We start from the raw sequence: 16,947 nt of genomic DNA on the forward strand, positions 1-16,947 counted from the left end.
AAGCAACATTTGGCGGGCTGCTGGAGAGCTATGTGTGTTGGCAGGCAGAAAATAGTTTCTGTGTGTCTGAGGGTATGTGTGTGGGCTAGTCCTGCTATTGCCAAGTTGGAGTTTCAGCTCCTACCTGGCTTTTAGGATAAGAAGGGGACCGCTGCACGCATTCTTCAGTATCCTGTCCAACTGAGAGACCCGCGAAGAAACCTGAAACCTGACAGGAGGAGGCCTGGTAACCAACTTCTGCTGTTGCCCTGGTGGAGCCCTATCTGTCTCGTGATATTTAGTAGCCCTGCAAAGGTGCTATGACCCTTGGAGTAGAGGGACCATCCATTCTCGACGCCTGCTCGGTGCCCAGCACAAAAACCGTCCTTGGAAGTGCCCTGGAACCATCCTGTGACTGATCAGCTTTGTTTTTGGGCTACCGTGCTAACTTCGTCACCATTCTGCGTTTCTGCCCAAAACTTGGCACACCCTCAGCTACCACTGCACTGACACCCTCTGCCAAATGTCAGCGTACTAACACAAAGGAGACCCGAGAAAGACTGAAAATGTCTGACTGTGGCTACTGAGTCCTGTTGCATCGTGGGCGCGGCGTGCACTGTCCGAAAGATGCTTACCTGACACGAGTCCAGTCCTGAGAGGGGTGCTGCATCGTTTGTTTTAGCATTCCTTGACCGAGAGTCTTTGCACCAGCAGAAGACACCAACCGGAGTGAAGTTCGAACCTGCAACCCCTTAAAATCAAGGACCGCAGATTTCAGCGGGAGAAGCAACCCAGGACAAACTTCCTTTGTTCTACCAAGACTGGGGATGATTTGGAGTAAGGGAGGTAAGTTACAGAGCTTTTAACCTACCCCTTTTGTATTGTGCATTATAACCTGGTGAATGTATATATGTATATAGTTTGATAGAAAGCGCCAGGGGACCACTCCGGTGGTCATAGTGCGCAGTACAAATATCCTTTAACATTAACATTAACATAGTATTGTGTGATAAGTCTACTTGCTTGTATTCATTTTCTTATAGTGTGTTTTGGCCATAATTAAATAACTGTATTTTTATACATCCTGTGTAAGAGCAATTTGTGATTCCCATTGTGTGACCTCATTGTGGACCCTTTACAAGCTCACTACCTCTGAAGGGCTTAGACCGCCTGTCACTGCTACCTAAACTGGTTTGGCTTCCCAGAGTTGTCCCTGTCACAATATAGGTTGGCCTTCTATACATCTGTCCACCAGGCCAGGGTATAGAAAATCAGTCCTAACAGAAACCCACAAACATATTGGCTGGAATAAAAGGCTGACGCCAGAACAAACCCTATGGAAAAATGGTAGTTTGCCAGAGGCCAACAAACTGCTGGTATGGTCGGAATGGGTGGAAGCTGGGATCGTGACAATTGGTGACATACTTACAGGGGGGAAATTAACCCCTTTTGCAGAACTGAAAGATAGATTCGGTCTCCCCAACACAGAGCATCATCACTATCTCCAATTTACTCACGCACTGCATGCGTACCTCCCCGCAATCTGAATGAATGAAACATTCTATTACAATGCATAGCCACCAATGTCACCTCCACAATGCATAACGTAATAACCGCCTTTGCGACACTAGAAATGTCCAGCCTCAAAGCAAAATGGTAACTAGATGTGGGGACTATACAACCGGAGGATTGGGTAGTGGCACTGATGTATCCACGCGAGATTGCAATCTCCTCCAGACTCTGTCTGATGCAACTTAAAGTCTTACATAGAGTGTACTACCCTAGAGTTGCGTTGTATTGCTGGAATAGAGCTACTAACTCCAACTGCCTACGCCCTCACCAGGAGAAGGGCACGTTTATCCATATACTGTGGGGTTGTCCCCATATCCACGGCTATCAGCGACAATGCTGTGACAAATTAACAAATGTGTTGGGGAAAGAGGTACTGATGGACCAAAACATGTTGCTGTTAGGAATTGGGGAGGAAGGGACTACCATGCGCTATGAGAGGCAGTTTCTGTCCACAACAACGGGACTGATTAAGTCCAATATCGCCAAGTTGTGGGTATCCCGGGAGTCCTCTCTTTTTGCACAGTGGGTGGCTGATGTACGCATGTGTATGGCTATGGAACAATGTATATACACTGAAAGAAGATGCCCTGGGAAGGCAAAGAAGATCTGGCACAAATGGGAAGAGGAATGTTGAGACCTATATTGCCCTTGAGACTCCGAACAATGGGGGGAGCCGTGGCTGGCTGTTGGAATTGAGAGCTAATATGTGGACATTAACGATATGTGATGGTATAGTGGATGGTTGTTATGTGTAAGATTAAAAATCAATTAATAAAAACTACAGATTTGGGCCAGAGGTGTCGCAGCCATCAAGGGAAACAGGGAACCCCATGCATTTCTGAAAGGAAGACACCCATGGGAATCCACAGAGGTCTGCAATGCACAAATTGCCCTAGAATGTATTACCCACAATGCCTGGCAAATTCCAAAATTAATGGAAAAAAATAATATTTTCAGACATTTTCCACCAGGAAACACCGAAACACACCGCCAACAACACATGTCCTACATCCCACATTCCCACAGGTGTCCCAACGAAAACGGTACCTCACATGTGTGGGTGCACCTACCAGGGTGCAAAGGGAAAAGGCTAAACCACTGGTATCCTGAAGGGTTTGGAAAAGGAAATTTGTAGGAATTTGGTCTTGTGGACAACCTACAGATTTGGCCCTGGGGTGTCACAGCCATCAAGGAAAATAGGGAACTCGTTGCATTTCTGAAAAGAAGACACCTTTGGGAATCCACAGAGGTCTGACTGGCAGGAAGCGCCCAGAAATGTGTTACCCACAATGCCCGGCAAAGTCTAAATTTAGTGGGAAAAACACAATTTTCAGACATTTTCCACCAGGAAACCAGGGAAAAGCACTGCCAACAACACATGTCCTACCTTCCCACATTCCCACAGGTGTCCCGACGGAAACAGTAGCTCACATGTGTGGGTGCGCCTATCTGGGTGCAAAGGGAAAATTCTAAACCACTGGTATGCCAAAGGGTTTGGGAAGAGGACATCTTTAGGATTTTGGTCTTCTGGACAACCTACATATTTGGGCCTGGGGTGTCGCAGCCTCCAAGGAAAACAGGGAACCCCATGCATTTCTGAAAAGCAGACACCTGTGGGAATCCAAAGAGGTCTGACTTGTGCGAATCGCCCTTGAATGTATCACCCACAAGGCTCAGCAAAGTAAAAAATGTAGGGGAAAAAACACAATTTTCATACATTTTCCACCAATAAACCACTGAAACATGCCGGCAACAACAGATGTCCTACCTTCCCACATTCCCACAGGTGTCCCAATGAAAACGGTACCTCACATGTGTGGGTGCACCTACCTGGGCGCAAAGGCAAAAGGCTAAACCACTAGTATCCCAAAGAGTTTGGGAAGAGGACATTTTTTGAATTTTGGTCTTGTGGACAACCTACAAATTTGGGCCTGGAGTATTGCAGCCACCAAGGAAAAAAGGGAACCCCATGCATTTCTTTTTTTTTTTAACTTTGTTTATTTTAAATCAAGGCAGGATGGCAAATATACAAATCATGACATATCACAAGCAATGCGTATTCAGGTTCTTCGATCCCCAGTCCTCATTTCTCCCATCAGGCTTCCTCCCTCCCACCTCCCTTCGGCCTCTCCCCCCCTCATGTTTGGAGGTGGAATTTTCTTTCTGGGTTGTCCAGTTCGCCCCTTTGCATCTATGTGTCTTCTCCAGGGTCCTCTTGGTGTTTCAAGATCCATCGGGCCCTGGTCGGTTTGTAGGTCTGGGCGGGGAAGCTCTGGTCGTATTCCAGCACTGGGCTCCAAACATTCGGAAAGCGGTGGAGCGTTCCCGCCTGTGCTGCCGTGACCTTCTCCGCGATCAGGATGTCCCAGAGTTTAGACCACCATTGGGCTATGTGAGGTCCTTCTGGGGATTTCCAGGCCCTGGCCAACACCGTTTTCCCCGCCAGAAGGCAGTGTGTCAATAGTTTAGACTTGGTCCCGGAGCGCGGGTAGATCGCGGGGATCGAGGCTCCCAGCAAGACTGGTTCAGGTTCCAGAGGAATCGCCGTTCCCGTAATTTGTGCGATGGTCTCTAGGCATGTCCTCCAGAACTGTCGTATCTTTGGGCAAGCCCACCACATATGGAAGAAAGAGCCTGGGTGACCACATCCTCTCCAGCAGCCATGATCCACATGTGGGTTCATGTGGTGAAGTCGAAGGGGCGGGTAATACCACCGGAGGAGCACCTTGTACGCACATTCCCTATTGGTAACGCAGGTGGAGGAGGTATGTGTTCTGGTCCAGATGTCCACCCAGGTTTGGTCCTCGACCGGATGGCCCAGGTCTGCCTCCCATTGAGCCATGCAGCGGGTCTTTGTGGACAGGAAGTCCCTTAAGAAGCGCCTATATAGGGTGGATACCCTGCCACGAGTTGGAAGGTCCCCCAGTGTCAGCTCCAGGGTGGTGGGCGGGCGAGTTGCTGCCTGCAGAGTCTGGGGGTGCGAGCACCAGTGGCGTAGCTGGATATAGGTGAATCTGTCCCTTTCCTGGAGTTAGAACTTCTCCTTGCATTGGGCGAAGGTGAGGGGTGTCCCTCCCATATATAGCTGGTCTATGGTCTCCAGCATGCCCTTTATCCAGTTCCGGAAATTGCAGGGGTCTGCTCCGGGTGAGAAGGATGGGTTATGGGAGACCGGGGAGCGTGGGCTCAGTCCTCTGGGCACTCCCTTCTGCTTTAGAGCCCAGTCCCAGGAACTAAGAGTGTGTTTAGTTGATAGGAGGAGGTCTCCCCAGTGTGTTCTAAGGGGGGGCGGAATGTGTGGCAGAAATCGCAAGGGTGAAGGTGTTTGTGATTGTTCCAGCTCTACCCACCTGGGGCAGTTTGTTATGGTCTGCCATGCCTGAAACTGTGCTAGCTGTGCTGCCACACTATAGGCCCTCAAGTCCAGGACCCCCAGACCTCCTAGCTTGGAGCCCCCCAGCATCGTTTTGAGAGGGATTCTCGCTCTCTTACCTTTCCAGATGAATCTCAGCATTTTCCTTTGGATGTCCTTGAGGGTTGGTGTGGGGATCGCTACTGGGAGGGAGGCGCAGGCGTATAGAAACCTCGGCAGTAGGTTCATCTTGCATGCTGTGATGCGCCCCAGCAGTGAGATCTCTTGGGTCTCCCATCATTTCAAGTTGCCTTCCAGTTCTTTCAGTAGCCGGGGGAAGTTGGCTTTGTCTGTGTCTCTTGGGTTAGCCGGGATGTGGACCCCTAGGTAGGGGATGGCCTTCTTCACCCATGTCATCAGGCATATCGTGGCTCCCGTTCTGCTGGAGTGAGCCTGATGCCCATGGCCGAGGATTTGTCAAAGTTTATAGTGAAGCCTGAGACCTCACCATAGGTGGTAAGTTCTCGTATTGCCTGTTTCAATGATATTTGGGCTTCTGAGATTGTGAGTAGGACATCGTCCGCGTATAGGGCGATTTTATGTTGGTTGGGGCCGTCCTGCAGCCCTTTAATTTGATCGTTTCCCCTAATCCTTTGGGCCAAAGGCTCCATGGTGAGAGCGAAGAGTAAGGGTGATAGCGGGCAGCCCTGCCGGGTTCCGCATGATAGGGGGATCGGAGCTGAGCTGTGTCCATTAATTCTTAGACTCGTACTTGGGCTCTTATAGTTGGCCAGCACCATTGTCTGAAAAGTTGACCCGAAGCCGAAGGCCTCTAGGTTAAGTTTCATAAAGGGCCAATCTACTCGATCAAATGCCTTGGCTGCGTCCAGAGCCACTAAGACCAGTTTTTGGGAGTTCCGGGAGGCGAGGTCCACCAGGTTCAGGGTTCTCCGTATGTTGTCTCCTGCTGATCGATGGAGGATGAAGCCTGCTTGGTCGGGATGAATGATCTTCGGGAGAACGCGATTCAGGCGGTTTGCCAGGATTTTTGAATATATATTTGTATCAATGTTTAAGAGTGCTATCGGTCTGTAAGAGGCTAGACTCCTTGGGTCCTTTCCTGGTTTGGGCAGGAGGATGGTGGTTGATTCCTGCATCGATGGGGTGACTGCGCCTGTGTCTCTGAAGGAGTTGAACAAGGTCACCAGATGGGGGGTCAGTTGTGGCCTGAAAAGTTTATAGAATCTGGTCGAAAAGCCGTCCGGGCCTGGGGCTTGTGTTTTAAGCGACTTGATGGCCTCCTCAACCTCCTCCCCCGTGATGGGATCCTCCAACTCGTCTCTCGTTGTGTTGGCGAGACGGGGAACCGCTGCCTTCTGTAGATATTCCACCTGTTGCGGTCGGTTCCGAGGGGTTGCCTTCATGATTTGGGTCAGGTAGTCTGTCGCGAGCTGTTGTTTTTCGGGCTCCGAGTATCGGGTGACCCCTTCAGGATCACGCAGGCCTGCAATCGTGTTGACGCGTCTCCGTTTGGCTAGTTTGGCCACCAGGAACCTGTTTGCCTTGTTGCCCTTCGCGTAATATGATTGTTTGGCTTTTGCCATCATTAGGGCGGTTTGTTCCGCGTAGTGGGCTTCAAGCTTTTTCCTCGCTGTTCGCATGATCCGTTGCGTCTTAGGGGACCAGCCTTTTTCTTTGTGGATTGCCTCAGCCTCTCTTAGCTCATCCTCTAAAGCTATTCGGGTCTGGCGTCTGTTCCGGTGGTAGGCCGCTCCCTGAGCGATGAGGGAGCCCCTGATTACTGCCTTCATGGCGTCCCAGTTATTTGCCAGTGAGGTGTCCGAGGCTGGGTTTTCGTCAAAGAAGTTTTTAATTCCTGTCGCGATCTTGTCTCTCGTAGCCATGTCATTGAGAATCGGGTAATATAGGGACCATTTGCGTGGGTTATTGAGATTGGGGTCCTGAACCCGGAGTTCCAAGAACACTAGAGCGTGGTCGGACATGGCTCTCGAGCCGATGGAGACCTCTTTGACTGAGGGGAAGGTGTGCGGGGAGATCAGGAATAAGTCAATCCTTGAGAAAGTGCGGTGTACGAACAAGTAGAAGGAGTAGTCTCTTTCGTCGGGGTGAAACACCCGCCACAAGTCTATTATCTCCAGAGACCTGAACAGCCGGAGGAGGCTGAGTGCTTGGGCGAAATCGCTTGGAGTCGGGGGGTGTGACCGGTCTTTAGTGGGGTCAGGAACCCCATTGAAGTCCCCTCCAACAATTGTTTGGCCCTCCACAAAGCTAGCGAGGGTCGTGCCCAAGGAGTCGTAGAAGAGTGATTGTCCCGTTTTAGGGGAATATACCGAGATGAGGGTGTATAGGTCTCCCAACAGGAGGCATTTGACTGCTGTGTATCGGCCTTCCGGGCATGTTTTTGTTTCCAGGATTTGTGGGTTCAAGTCTTTTCTAAAGAGAATCGCCGTGCCCCCCTTTTTGCTTGGGCCGGAGGCAAAAAATTGAAGCGGGAATGATCGAGAACGAAGCCGGGTCACGTCCGCCGGTAGCAAGTGGGTCTCTTGGAGCATAGCTATCGCAGCGTGTTCGTCCTGGAGCTTTAATAAAATTGCCTTTCGTTTGTTAGGGGAGTTCAGTCCGTTAACATTTAGGGAGAGGATTCGCAGAACCTGGTGGTCCAGAGGGGTCCCATTCTCTATCTCTTGAGTTGGTGGGGGGGAGTCCGGGTCGATGGTTCAGCTGCCATGTTTGTCATGAGATCTTGTAGTACCATCCTGCACTTGAGGTTTTAATGCGGGGCCCCAACGGGGGGCCGCAACTTTAACTGGTGGGTAGACCAACATTGTAGGTACGGGCCTACCCTTGGCCAACGGGGCCGGTTGTCCCATTGTGTATCAAGTACTGTGGGTTTCCAAGGAACGAAAGTTGGAAAGTGTCCTTGGAGTGGGTATGAACCGTGGGTATGGTCCGCCTTCTCCGCCCTCGAAGCTCGTCAAATTAAGCGTTATGTGGCGGATCCGAATTCAGGCCGGGTCAGAGGAGACCAGGGAGAGATGTAGTTGGAACCTGGAGGTGTGGGGGGCGCCATTGTTCATCTCTTTTTGTTGATCCGCTGGGTTGATGAACATGGCGTACGTTTAGGTTTCGGGGAGGAAAGCGGCCCGGAGTCCTCAGCTCCCTCCGGGGTTGGTGTGGAGAGTTCCTGGGGCGAAGATGGATGCATGATCCTCTCCGCATCCTCCAAGTGACTGATCCGGCGTAGGGTGCCTTTGTATGTGAATTGTAGAGCCGCTGGAAACAGCCTTCTGTAGCGGACTTGCTGCTCCTGAAGGAACAGTGCCAGAGGTCGGAGTGCTCTTCTTTTCTGGAGGGTGAGTGGTGAGAGGTCCTGATATATTTGGAGTGGCGTGCTCTGAAATGTAATTTCCTCCCCTTGGCGGTTGATCGCCGAAATCGCTTCCTTGGTTGTAAAGAAGTGGACCCTCGTAATGACATCTGGGGGGGTCAGAGACAGCCCCACGACGCGGGCGAAGTCTGTGGGTGCGATCTAGCAAGAGCTGAGATTTATCCAGGTCTGGGAGGAAGGCCTCAAAGAAGCCTCCCACGTAGTCCGCTAGCTTGTTGTCGGGGACGGAGGTTGGGACCCCCCGAATGCGGAGATTATTGCGGTGCGCCCTATTTTCAAGGTCCTCATTTTTAAACTCCAGGATCTCGCATTTCTGATGCAGGGAGTCAATGGCTCTTCGCATTTCCCCTAGAGTGGTGGCGTGGTCCCGCGAGTGGTCTTCGATTTCTCCGAGCCTCTGTTCGGCCTCCGTAACCCTTTGGTCCGTCTGTTCGATTTTGGTGGTGAGTTCTGATAGGCATGAGCGGAACTCCGACTTGATGTCCGCCATGAAGGCTATCAGGTCCCCTTTGGTAGCGAGGACTCCCCCGTCCTCTTGTTGTTTCTGTGGAGTGAGTTTGGGAGGCTCTTGCTTCTTGCTTTTATCTAGCATAGTGAGCATGGTGGAGATATCTGCGCCCTTGCCAACCTTCGTTTGCCTAGACATGATGATCGTGTTTGGCAGTCTTGGCTGGAAGGATTGCGGCGAGGCCAAAGCTGTGTGCCCGCCGCCTAGGAGAGTTCAAGCATGGGAGTGCGAGTGAGACGTCGGAGTAGCTGTGATTCCGCAGTAGACTGGGTCGCTAGCTGGATGGGTGGGCCGGGGCGCCCCAGGAAGCACTGAGTGGTGCGTGAAGGGAGGGCCCGCGAGGTCGGGCTTCTCTGGGTGGCTCTCGGGGCTTATCTTGTGGCCTCCGTGTTTCCCCTGTCGACCTGACCGAGTGCAGCCCCCGATGAAGTTCTCACATGTTCACCGGGCAACCCCGGCACGATCTGGCTGGATCCGTGTTGGCGGGTCCGTCTGCTGCTCCTCTTCGGTCCCCCTGAAGCCCGTCGCCATCAGGTTCGCAGTATGTTGAACCCCATGCATTTCTTAAAAGAAGACACACTGGGAATCCAAAGAGGTCTGACTTGCGCAAATCGCTCTAGAATTTATTACCCACAAGGCCCGGCAAAGTCAAAAGCCTTGGGGAAAAAACACAATTTTCAGACATTTGCCATCAGAAAACCTCAAAACACACCGGCAACAACACATGTTGCACATTCCCACAGGTGCCCCTACGAAAACGTTACCTCACATGTGTGGGTGCATCTAGCTGGGTGGAAAAAGAAAAAGTGTTGACTGTCCACAAAACCAGCAGCAGCCCAAGAGAGCCCCGACAGGGTCCTCATCTCTCCCGGGAGGGAAAAGCTGTAACGCAGCCCAGCCAGAGCTCCAGGATGGTCAAGGGTGATGTTCCAGTCCTTGGGCGCCTGTCTCCCTTGTGGATCGACTTTATCTAAGCCCAGCAGTAGTACCAGGGAACCCTGGCAGGGTCACCATCCCTCCCTGAAGGGAAAAGCTGTAACGCAGCCAGGCCAGAGCCAAAGGACGGTCAGGGGTGATGTCCCCGTCCTTTGGTGCCTGTCTACCATGTGGGATGACCGTCCGCAAACCCACCTTTCCCAGGGAGCCCTAGCAGGGTCACCGTCCCTGCCCACAGGGAAAAGCTGTAAAACATCACAGCGCGGCCAGAGCTCTAGGACGGCCGAGGGTGATGCCCCGGCCTTTGGTGCCTGTCTCCAACGTGGGTCGACCATACACAAGCCCAGCGGCAGTCCCAGTGAGCCCTGGCAGGGTCCTGTCCCTTCCCAGAGGGGAACACTGTAACAGGCCAGGGACAGGCATGCCTCCAGGGCTCCCCGGGACCACCGTTGGACCTGGGGATGGTCAACCCGCATAGGAGACAGGCATCCTGCACCTCTGTCTGGCCTGTGTTACAGCTTTTCCCTCTGGAAAGGGATAGGCACACTGCTGGGGCTCACTGGGACCACCGCTGGACTTGGGGATGGTCACCCAACATGGCCATTGCTGCGAGGAGCGCATCCGCCAATCTCTGACATTGCTTCTTGAGACCATAGGCTGTATTGAGTAGCCTCAGTGACCCGATTCATACGAGTCTCGGCATGTCACATGCAGACATGTATCCAAGAGTCCAGCACCCACAACAGGACTCCTAGCACAGCGTCCTCGCTGCACCATTGCAGACGATACCCATACGGACAGCACCACTATCAAGCAACTATCCTGATGAAGACCACCACCACCTTGGGCCCTTACCGAGCCTTGTTTGGCCGAAACACTTCCGTGTCGATGTCCTGTGGCACAACCCCTGTATATATGTGTTTGTAGATAAGTGTTGTGTACACTTTTGTGTTTAGCACCCCCGGACCTACCCCAGTCCTGGGTCGCACTTGGTCTAATCCTAAGCCACCACTCACTTGTACTGTATACTTGTGCACCACCGTGGAAACTGTTCCTCAAACAAGAAATGAGGATGATACTTACCTGTATTTCCACTGAAAAATAAATGTCTGTCCTAAAAACTTTCGTGCTTAGCGAAAGTCTTGTAAATGTTTAAATATATGCATCTGTACAAAATCGTTTTGAAGGCAAAATAAAATAGCTTCAAAACTTGATAGTTTGTCTGAGGATCTCTCACCCTGATTGAAAGTTTTTTACACACAGGTACCCTCCTGGGCATATCAGGACTCTGCCAGGCGCCCTTTATATTGTCTCGACCAACAAGGGAGACAGGTGCCCAAGCCCGGTGGCAGCACCCCCGACCATCCCGGAGCTCTGGCTGGCTTGCGTTACAGCTTTGCCTTTTGTGAAGGGATGGGGAACCTGTTGGCGCTCCCTGGACTGCCGCTGAACTCTAGGACGTTCGACAAACAAGGGAGGCAGGCCCGGAGGCAGAAGCCTTGGCCGTCCTGGAGCTCTAGCTGGGCTGTGTTAAAGGTTTTCCCTCCAGGGAGTGATGGGGACCCTGTCAGGGCTCCCTGGAACCGCCGCTGTACTTGGGTACGGGCGACCGACAAGGGAAACAGGTGCCAATGGACAGGCACATCACCCCTGAACATCCAGGAGTTCTGGCTGGCCTGTGTTACAGGTTTCCCTCTGGGAAGGGATGGGCATGCTGCAGGGGCTCACTGGGACCACCTCTGGACTCAGGGATGGTCGCCCAACATGGAAAACAGGTGCTAATGGACAGGCACATCACCCCTGACCACCCAGGAGTTTTGGCTGGCCTGTGTTACAGGTTTTCCCTCCAGGGAGGGATGGGGACTCCCTGGGACTTTCGATAAAATTGGGAAAAGTCGATCAACATGCGAAAACAGGCGCCCAAGGCCAGGGACATCACGCTCAACTGTGCTGGACCTCTGGCTGGCCTGTGTTACAGCTTTTCACACTGGGAAGGCATGGGCACCCTGCTGGGGCTGACTGCTACCACCGCTGGACTTGGGGATGGTCGCCTAACATGGGAGACAGGTGCCAAAGGCTGAGTACATCACCCCCAGCCATCTTGGTGTTCTGGCTGGCCTGCATTACAGGTTTTCCCTTTGGGAAGGGATGTCCCTGCTGTGGCTCACTGGGACTGCCGCTGGACTTGGGGATGGTCACCCAACATGGGAGACAGGTGCCAAAGGACGGGGACATCACCCCCGACCATCCAGGAGTTCTGGCTAGCCTGCCTGACATCTTTTCACTCCAGGAAGGGATGGTAACTCTGCTGAGGTCCCTGGGACCACCGCTCAACTTGGGAATGGTCGACCAACAAGGGAGACAGGTGCCCAAGCCCGGAGGCGGCACCCCCAGCCATCCCAGAGCTCTTGCTGACCTGCTTTACATCTTTGCCTTCCGTGAAGAGGTTGTGACCCTGCTGGTGCTCCCTGGGGCCGCTGCTGAACTCGGGGATGGTCGACCAACAAGGGAGGCAGGCTCGTAGGCAACTACTCGGGCCGTCCCAGAGCTCTGGCTGGGCTGTGTTACAGGTTTTCCCTCCAGGGAGTGATGGGGACCCAGCCGGGGCTCCCTGGGACCGCCGCTGTTCTTGGGGATGGTCGCCCCACATGGGAAACAAGCACCAACGGCCGGGGACATCACCCCGACCATCCAGGAGTTCTGGCTAGCCTGCCTTACAGCTTTTCCTTCCAGAAAAGGATGGTAACTCTGCTGAGGTCCATGGGACCACCGCTTAAGTTGGGGACGGTCGACCAACAAGGGAGACAGGTGCCCAAGCCCGGAGGCAGCACCCCCGGCCTTCCTGGATCCGGCTGGCCTGCATTACAGCTTTTACTTCTGGGAAGGGATGGGCACCCTGCCAGGGCTCACTGGGACCACCGCTGGACTTGGGGATATTCACCCAGCATGGGAGACAGGGGCCAAAGGCCAGGGACATCACCCCCGACCATCCGTTACAGGTTTTCCCTCTGGGAAGAGATGGGCACCCTGCTGGGGTTCACTGGGACCACCGCTGTACTTGGGGATGGTAGCCCATCTTGGTGTTCTGGCTGGCCTGCGTTAGGGCTTTTCTCTCTGGGACAGGATGGACACCCTGCTGGGGCTCACTGGAACGACCGCTGGACTTGGGGATAGTCACCCAGCATGGGAGACAGGGGCCAAAGGCCAGGGACATCACCCCCGACCATCCGTTACAGGTTTTCCCTCCGGGAAGAGATGGGCACCCTGCTGGGGTTCACTGGGACCACCGCTGTACTTGGGGATGGTCGCCCAACATGGGAGACAGGTGCCAAAGGACGTGCACATCACCCCGACCATCCAGGAGTTCTGGCTAGCCTGCCTTACAGCTTTTCCTTCCAGGAAAGGATGGTAACTCTGCTGAGGTCCATGGGACCGCCGCTTAAGTTGGGGACGGTCGACCAACAAGGGAGACAGGTGCCCAAGCCCGGAGGCAGCACCCCCGGCCTTCCTGGATCCGGCTGGCCTGCATTACAGCTTTTACTTCTGGGAAGGGATGGGCACCCTGCCAGGGCTCACTGGGACCACCGCTGGACTTGGGGATGGTTGCCCAACATGGGAGACAGGCACCAAAGGCCGGAGACATCACCCCCGACCATCCATGAGCTCTGGCTGGCCTGTGTTACAGGTTTTCCCTCCAGGGAGGGATGGGACCCTGTCGGGGCTCCTTTGAACCGCCGCTAAACATGGGATTGGTCGACTCACATGGGGAAACAGGCGCCCCAGGCTGGGGATATCACGCCCGACTGTCCTCAGCCTCTGGCTGGCCTTTGTTACAGCTTTTCCCACCAGGAAGGGATGGGCACCGCACCAGGGCTCACTGGGACTGCCGCTGGACTTGGGGATGGTCGCCCAACATGGGAGATAAGCACCAAAGGCCGGGGACATCACCCTGACCAGTTTGGTGTTTTGGCTGGCCTGCATTACAGGTTTTCCCTCTGTGTCGGAATGGGCATCCTGCCGGGCCTCTCTGGGACCGTCGCTGCACTTGTGGATGGTCAGGGAGACAGGCTCAGATACAGCACCCCCGGTCGTCGCCTGGGCCCACCGCTGGACTTGGGGAAGTTCGCCCAACATGGGAAACAGGTGCCCAAGGCAGGGGACATCATGCCCGACCATCTTGGACCTCTGGCTCGTCTGTGTTACAGCTTTGCCCTCCGGGAAGGGATGGGTACCCTGCCAGGGCTCACTGGGACCACCGCTGGATTTGGGGATGGTCACCCAATATGGGAGACAGGCACCAAAGGCCGGGGACATCCCCCCCGACCATCCAGGAGCTCTGGCTTGCCTGCATTACAGGTTTTCCCTCCAGAACGGGATGGAAATCCTGCCAGGTGTCCTTGGGACCACAGCTGAACTTGGGGGCAGTCGACCAACAAGGGAGACAGGTGCCCAAGTCCGGAGGCAGCACCCCCGGACATCCTGCAGCTTTGCCTGGCCCGCGTTTCAGCTTTTCCCTCTGGGAAGAGATGGGCACCCTGCTGAGGCTCACTGGGACCACCGCCAGGCTTGAGGATGGTCACCCAACATCATCCCCTACCATCCAGGAGTTCTGGCTAGCCTGCGTTACAGGTTTTCGCTCCAGGGAGAGATGGGGACCCTGTTGGGGCTCCCTGGGACCGCTGCTAAACTTGGGAACGGCCAATCAACAAGGGGACAGGTACTCAAGGCGGGGGACATCACCCCCGGCGGTGCTGTCATTCTGGCATTGCTGCATTACAGCTTTTCCCTCCAGGAAGGGCTTGGCGCCCTGCCAGGGCTCCCTGGAACCAGCACTGGACTTGGGGGCAGTTGACCCACATGGGAAAAAGGCACCTCTGACTCGTCTGTGTGTCATGCCCGCGCCGCTGGCACACGCATTGGCAACCATCATGGACTACTTGGTACTCATTTATCCTCCTAATACGCTTTGAACAACTCCTATTCACGCCTTGGTCTTTAATTTCCATTTGCTCGACTTTGGTTCTTTCTTATTTTATTCAACTAACTACATTTACCACAATGCACCTTGCTACAGTCCTCAATTCCTGGCTATTCTCATTCATCGTTATTGGGACCACAATCCCCAGAAGCCCTAGCAGCCAGTGCTGCTTCCACCTGCTCAGGACCAGAGAGGGAGAAGGCAGATTGTCTTCAGGTGTGCTGCTCCAGCTGCTGTCAATTAGCCTGCCTCAGAACAGGGCAGGCCTGTATATAAGCAGCTGCCTGCAGGAGCACAGTGTCTTGCATCTTGAGATCTCCCCAGTCCTATTTGCCTTGACCCTTTACTTTGTATGCTGTTCCTGTTGCTGCATTATCCTGTTTCGATCCAGTGCCCTTTCCGGGCTCCCTGCCTTGCAGCCGATCACGCTCCGCTGCCTTCTACCTACAGCCCTTGACCTCTGGGCTTCCTACCTTGCAGCCTACCTCACTCCGGCTGCCTACAGTCCTTGTCATCTGGGCTCCCTGCCGTACAGCCTGCCTCACTCCGGCTGCCTAAGGTCCTTGTCCTCTGGGCTCCCTGCCCTGCAGCTTGCCTCACTCTGGCTGCCTACAGTCCTTGTCCTCTGGGCTCCCTACCTTGCAGCTTGCAACCCTCTGCTGTCTCCAAGCCCTTGTCCTCTGGGCTCCCTACCTTGCAGCCTGCACCTCTTTGCTGCCTACAGCCCTTGTCCTTGGGCTCCTTCCTTGCAGCCTGCTCCCTCCGCTGCCTACAGCCCGTGTCCTCTGGGCTCCTTCCTTGCAGCCTGTCTCCCTCCACTGCCTACAGCCCTTGTCCTCTTGGCTCCCTGCCTTGCGGCTTGCTACACTCCTTTGCCTTACAGCCTGTTTTACACTTAGCTGCCTAAAGCCCTACTCCTCTGGGCTCCCTACTTCGCGGCCCTATTCTTTTGGGCTCTATGTCTGTCGCCTACTACTAATCTCTATCTGTCCTGTTCTTCTGGACTCCCTGCCTTGCAGCCTACTACAGTCCTCCGCAGTCCACTACAGTTTGCCTGCACCTAGTCCCACTCTTGACTGCAGACCTGCTTCCTACTTTGCAGCTCTTCTGTTTTCCTGACTGCTGCTCCCTTGTTCTCTTCCTTGAGTCCTCTGTACTCCACCTTAGGTTATCTACTTCAGTCTAACTGCCTTTCCTACATTTCCTTCTGCTAGATTGCTCATTGACTTCCTTTTCGCTGGATATATCTGTTCTTGTCTTCTCATGTGTCTTATGTAATCCCTTTGTACAGAGCTTGCCTGTTGGTTTCCGGCAGGCAACCTCTGCCCCTTCCCTTGTTGCGTTTTCAGTGTTACAGACACCCACTGCTGTTGTTCCCAGCCATGAGCATACAGCGTGGGCCTCTGTTATAGCAATCTGTGCAGAAGGTTGAGTTTCCTAAGGTTCGTGGAACACTCTTTCCCATTTCAGTATACACCCCAAGAGGGAATCCAGTTTGTTTGTACCTTTGTATCTTTTGCCCCTTTTGGCTCACAGCTACAGTTTCCTACTCTTCTTTCTTGTTGAACTTCCTGCTGTGTGTGCTTATCTGCTACCTTACTTCAGCACAGCCACCCAAAACCTACCTGGGTACCCTGTGCCACTCTTGACAGAGTGCCATTCCTGACACTGTTACAGCTTTTCCCTCCACGAAGGGATAGGCACCCTGCCAGGGCTCACTGTGACTGCCACTGGACTTGGGGATGGTCGCCTAACATGGGAGACAGGGGTCAAAGGCCGGGTACATCACCCCCGACCATCTTGGTGTTCTGTCTGGCCTGCGTTACAGGTTTTCCCTCCAGGAAGGGGGCTCACTGGGACCGCCGCTGGACTTGAGGATGGTCGCCCAACATGGGAGACAGGTGCCAAAGGCAGGGGACAGCAACCCCAGCTGCCCCAGAGCTCTGGCTGGCCTGCGTTACAGGTTTTCTCTCCAGGGAGGGATGGGGACTCTTTGCCATGCCCTCTTAGAGCTACGGTTAGCCACCCCATCTTTCGTAAGGCTTTGAAGTCTTTTCGCTTCTAAAAATTATTCTGCTATCCATTTCTGCAAGGAGCGCCAAGATGCCGTAGTGTGAATGTTACGCTTTACAAGTTCCCCTACAATACAAGGACTCTGATGCAAGAGGTTGAGAGTTCAAGGATGTTATCAGATTTATTTTTTTTAAATGTAA

The sequence above is a fragment of the Ambystoma mexicanum genome, chromosome 5q (genome assembly GCF_040938575.1).
Source record: "Ambystoma mexicanum isolate Mex_15411 chromosome 5q, UKY_AmexF1_1, whole genome shotgun sequence".
Taxonomy (NCBI): domain Eukaryota; kingdom Metazoa; phylum Chordata; class Amphibia; order Caudata; family Ambystomatidae; genus Ambystoma; species Ambystoma mexicanum.